Source organism: Cyprinus carpio, chromosome A19 (assembly GCF_018340385.1).
Source record: "Cyprinus carpio isolate SPL01 chromosome A19, ASM1834038v1, whole genome shotgun sequence".
Taxonomy (NCBI): Eukaryota; Metazoa; Chordata; class Actinopteri; order Cypriniformes; family Cyprinidae; genus Cyprinus; species Cyprinus carpio.
Window position 1 is genome coordinate 5,925,094 of NC_056590.1, and position 6,047 is coordinate 5,931,140.

A 6,047-nucleotide genomic window follows, 5' to 3' on the forward strand; every position below is an offset into this window, starting at 1 on the left:
TATATTATATTATATTATATTACATTATATTATATTATATTATTTATATTATGATATTAATTATATTCATATTATACCAACGAAGATTTAACTGTTCTGATTTTTTTTAATAGAATTTCATGACTGAACGCAGCACAAAAAAACTAAATAAATAACCAGGTTGTTTTACATCACGGTAACTTTATATATCATATTTAGCAAATATTACTAAATAAATAACCAGGTTGTTTTACATCACGGTAACTTTATATATCATATTTAGCATTTTTGATTTATTTATATTTTTTTGCAATTTTTTTTTTTTAGTTTTAATTTTTTTTTTTTTAATATTATTTTTGTTTTAGTGTTTTTTTTATATATCATATTTAGCTTTTATTTTTTGTTTATATGGGTATTTTTTTTATTTAATTTTTTTTTAATTAATAATTTATTTATTTATGTATTTATTTATTTTTTTTTGAGTTTTGTATATGAACAGTTATTTTTTTTGCAGTTATATATATATATATTTTGACCCAGACATTTTCTTTGCAGTTTTGTGTTATGTTTTTTGTTTTTTTTTTTTTTTTTTTTGTTGTAATTTTTTTTTTTGTTTTTCTTTTTTTTTTGTTTAATTTTCTACCCTCTCTGTGATTTTTTATTCTGTTTTATTTTGGCTGTATTTTAGCCTCAGAAGGTTCTTCTTTAATCACAGACGAATGTGTTTCACTCTCTGTCCGTGTGTGTTGAGTGTGGTTTTCGTCTGGAGGTTGAGCGCATGATTAGCGCATGTCTCAGATCCACGCCGCTCAGCTCCAGCTGCTCAGAGAGAGTCTGTCTGCGCAGACGCCGCAGCTGCGGGACATGTATGATGTGTGTGGTGTTCAGCTGGAGCTGCTCAGAGAGAGTCTGTCTGCGCAGACGCCGCAGCTGCGGGACTCATCTACATGAAAGAGAGAGACACTGGCAAACGGCTCACTGTAGAGTTATAAGCGGTGCATGATGTGCGCCGAATGAGTCGCTGTAGAAATCGAATGCTTTGATGATTGCGGATGAATCCGCTCGACACGAGAGCCGAATCAAACGCAGTGACATGTGAAATAAAACCTCATCATGCTATTATTGCAAAGAATTGAACTGTTCTGATTAAAATAAATAAATAAATAAAATAATAGAATTTAATATAATTTTTTTGCCAACACAGCACTAAGCATAAAAAAAAAGTTTTCTCAGGTAACCTAAAATGTGCACCTTTGAGTTCATATATTATTAAAGAAAAAAAGGTTAAAAAGTTGATGGTGTTTTACGGTTGTATGAAATGCAGGTATATATACACACACACACACACACACACACACACACACACCACCAGTCAAAAGTTTTTGAACAGTAAGTTTTTTTTATGTTTTTTAAAGAATTCTCCTCTGGTCACCAAGGCTGCATTTATTTGATCAAAAATACAACAAAATCAGTAATATTGTGAAATATTTTTACTATTTATAATAACTGTTTTCTATGTGAATCTCTGTTAAAGTGTAATTTATTTCTGTGATGTGGGCTGTATTTTCAGCATCATTACTCCAGTCTTCAGTGTCACATGCTCTTCAGAAATTCATTTCTAATATGATGATTTACTGCTCAGAAACATTTTCTGCTTATGTTTATCCCCAGCTATTCCCCCGCCCCCCAGTTTTCTGATTATTATCAGTGTTTGAAACAGTGGAGTAGTTGAGTAATCGATATGAATCGAATCAAAAGATTCCCTCCGCTGCTATAATCGTGACAGGATTTCCTCAGGTGACGGTGGTTGTGTTTCGTCTGCTCCTGCAGAGCTGAAGGCAGAGTCTGAGGAGTGTTCGGAGCGTCTGGAGGAGAGACAGCGGCTGGAGATCGAGCGGATGAAGAGCTGCTATCAGCAGCAGATGGAGGAGACGCAGGAGCGCTTCACCGCCGAGATCCTCCTGCTGCAGAGCCGACTCCAGGAGCTCACAGGAGCCCACCAGCTCTTCAGGTGACACCAGTCTAACAAAAAAATGCAGTAAAAATTGTGAAATATTTTACAATTTAAATTATCTCGTTTCTATGTGAATATGTGTTAAAGTGTAATTTATTTCTGTGATGTGCAGCTGTATTTTCAGCATCATTACTGCAGTCTTCAGTGTCACGTGATCTTCAGAAATCATTCTAAAGGATTTCAGTTCATTAGATGCATTACAGAACAGAACCGGTGCTCGTTCTGTACAACTGAATAATGAACTAAACCAGGCTTTCACAAAACTGGGCTTGATGGAAGTTGATGGGAGATTAAAATAAACAAATGCTCAATTCAGTTCAGTTCAAGTTTATTTGTATAGCGCTTTTAACGATGCAAATCATTGCAAATCAGCTTTACAGAAAATTTTAATTTCTACATTATATTTAGTAAATGTGGCCGCATAAAAAAACAAAACAAAAAAAATTAAAATTGTGTTTTCCAGTATTCTGGTGAAATAGTGTTAAAAGATTGTGTTTGCAAAGTTTTAAACGTTAACTGAAATAAAATAAAAAATTATTATTTCAGCTAGTTGCCAAGATAAGATTTGCCAAAATAACTGAAACTAAAGTTGAAATAAAAATGTATAAAAATTAAATAGATAAAAAAAACTAGAAAAAGACAAAAACACAAAATTACAAAATTTTTAGAGTTTAACGTGAACACATAAAACATAATCTAATTAAGCAAAGTTATACAAACATATTTTTTAAATATTAAAAATCTCAGAGGGACTTTAAGAAAATATTTTATGTGAATTTTCCGGTTGCTTGTGATTTGCTGCACTGATGATAAAGAATAAGAATTTAGAGGGACTTTAAGAAAATATTTTATGTGATTTTTCAGGTTTTTTGTTATTTTCTGGAGTTTTGATATTTAAATATTATAATTTTTATAAAATATTTTCAAGCTGGCATCCCTAAAAACAATGTATATGCATGAAAAGTATTAAAACCTTTTAGACTGTATTCATTTAAAGCAGGTTTAGAAATCACGCTTTTAAAATGAGGTTTCCTCGTATTTCCAGGTTTTCCAAAACTATGTGAATCTGGAGTCAGAAACAGTGCATTAAAATCGATATCTCGAGTTTCAGTTGTTTGAGCTCGTTTAAAGTTAGTTTTGTTTTATTGAGGTCTTGCATTAAAATCGATATCTCGAGTTTCAGTTGTTTGAGCTCGTTTAAAGTTAGTTTTGTTTTATTGAGGTCTCCTGGTTGAGAAACACTGATCTAAATGATTAAATAATGCGTCGTTTTTATTTCATTCTCTCCACAAAATAATTAGTATTAGTTTCATGATCATCACAGAAATGATTATTCTGTCATCATTTACTCACTCTAATGTCGTTTCAGACCTGTATGACTTTCTGTCTTCAATGGAACATAAAAAAAGAGATACTTTGAAAAATGTCATCTTGAACCCTGTCAGAACCTTGATTCTGTTGTTATTTTTTTTGTATTTGTCTTTGTTTTTGCACGGACTATGAAAGATTTTCATGACAATTTCACTCCCATCAATTCTCATCATTTATGCAGAAATAATTTTCTTTTATGCAAAATATATTAGTATTTTTTTAATTATGCTTTGGGGTATATCATTTATTATTGTATAATTTTTACATTTATTTTATATAATATTATTTTTTTTATTTAACATAATATAATATTTTTTAATATATAATTTCATATTTTATTTTTTATTTTTTATTTTATTTTTATTTAATTATTGTATTTAATTTATTATTTTTATTTAATTATTGTATTAATTATTTTTCCTCATCAAGCTTGGTGTTCTGGTGTATGAGGTCAGTGTTTCTGCTTTGGTGACTCTCTCGCTCTGTGTTTGTGTTTTCCCAGCATGCCGCCGCAGACGAGAGACGAGCGCTGTGATCGTCTTCAGGTCAGGCTCACCTCAGTGTTTCTCCCTCAGGTCTTGTGATTTTCGTGTGCTGTGTGTATTAAGCCTGCGGCTGAGAGCTGCTCTACATCATGCATGAGTGAACGTCTCCGTCTCTGTGCTTCAATTCGCTCTTACACTGGATCTTTTTGTTTTAAATTTTTTTGTTAAGTGCTTTTTGAGGTAAAGTTATGGATGCTTTTTTGATTTACAGGACCTCCTTTGGTCACCATGTGAATAAATCTGATTTCTAACCTTGTACTGCACTATTATTTCTACAACAATCTTCCTTGCTGTTTAAACCATAAACACATGTTTGTTTAAACACACTGTTTGTCTATAAATAAGGTAATTTAAGTTATACAAAAAAAAAAAAAAAAAAAAGCTATTTCAATAGCTAATTCAAAGTGTTTTACATTAAATAAGATAATTCATACTTCTAAAAAAGCAAAAGTCTATAAGTCTTCTTACAGTAAAATTATCTTGTAAATTTTATATAATTTTAAAATGTATATTTTTATTATATTTAAATATTTTAGCTCTCACTATGAAAGTGTAAGTGTTTTACTGTAGAATTACATGTACAGAAATATCTATATTCACTGTAAATTATATATTTATATAAATTCATTGTTTTTCTTCTAAAAAGCATAATTTCTACTTAAATTTAATTATCTTGTTAAATCTAATATAAATTACATTTATATTAATATATGATATATATATTATTATATATATTATAAAAAGCATAATTTCTACTTAAATTTAATTATCTTGTTAAATCTAATATAAATTACATTTAAATTATATATATATATATGTATGTATATATTATATAAAATTTTACAGTGAATTTACAATATATAATATATATATATATTTATAAAATTATGAGTATCGCCGATTATGAGTAGAGGATTGTTAATTCTAATACATTTTTACTGTGAAAGTAAATTTAAAGTGTTTTACAGTAAAAGTACATGTACAGTATTATCTTGTTCATATCTTGTCTTGTATATTTTCACTGTAAATTATAAAAAATATTTTTTCTTAATAGCACAGTATTTTATGATTATTGGCTTTTTAAAATTGTATATATATATTGTAAAGTATTTTTTTTTTTTTTGGTTTTTTATTTTGTGTTTATTGGTTTTTTAAAATGTATTATATATTATTTTTTTTTGTGTATTATAACTTTGTATTAATATTTGAAAAAAATCACTGTGAATGATAAGGTAACAGTGTATTTACAGTTTTTTTTTTATTTTTAAGACACGACAGATAAAAAAAAAGAATAAATGAAGACAAAAGACAGAAAGAGAGTGATAGAAAGAGAAGAAAGAAAAGCATAGAAGGAGACGAATAGAGAGATGTGTGAATATACGGAGAAACAGAGCGATACGCTACAAAAGAGCTTCTGAGTCTGGATCCTGTTTGAGCGACTGAAAGAGATTCAGAGAGATATACAGAGAAACAGAGCGATACGCTACAAAAGAGCTTCTGAGTCTGGATCCTGTTTGAGCGACTCACACACACACACACACAGCTTATCCCACACACACACACACACAACACACACACACACAAAGATACAACAACCCACCACACACACACACACACACACACACACACACACACACGCTCGACTCCTCCTCCTCTGCTGCTTCTGCTCTTGCTCTCTGCGTCCGTCTCATCTCGCTGCTGTGTCTGTCTCAGGATGAGGATGAGGAGCGTGTCTCTGTAGATGTGGCGCGGGAGCTGCAGGCCGGCCGGAAAGCCTGGTATGGGGTGTGGAGTTGGAGAGGGTGATGGAGGGGTGTGGGGAGGCCTGGTAAGGTATCTTGCGTGGGAGGAAACCGATCTCAGGCGCTTGGAGGAGGAGATCGCCAAGGTGCTTTACAAGACTTCAACACTGTCTGGTGCTTTTTTATGTATTTCTTCGTTTGGTTGGTTATGGGGTGAGATGATTTGCGTTGCTTGCTGAGAATAAGCAACGACTAGTGATGCAACAATTGAATTTTTACCAAAACACCAAAACCAAAATTAAAGTTATTATTTAGCCCAAAACATTATTTTATTTTATTTTATTTTATTTTATTTTATTTTTTATTTTTCTATTTTTTTTTAGGTACAAGTACAAA

The 6,047-nt window shown here is 31.0% G+C and overlaps 1 long non-coding RNA gene across 1 annotated transcript; it reads left to right on the forward strand.

The window, feature by feature from the left end:
* Nucleotides 1-1,694: 1,694 nt before the first annotated feature.
* LOC122148751 lies at nucleotides 1,695-5,694 on the forward strand. Its single transcript, XR_006162594.1, has 3 exons — nucleotides 1,695-1,990; nucleotides 3,867-3,909; nucleotides 5,623-5,694. It is a non-coding gene; the product is annotated as an uncharacterized LOC122148751 (long non-coding RNA).
* The last annotated feature ends 353 nt before the right edge of the window (nucleotides 5,695-6,047 follow it).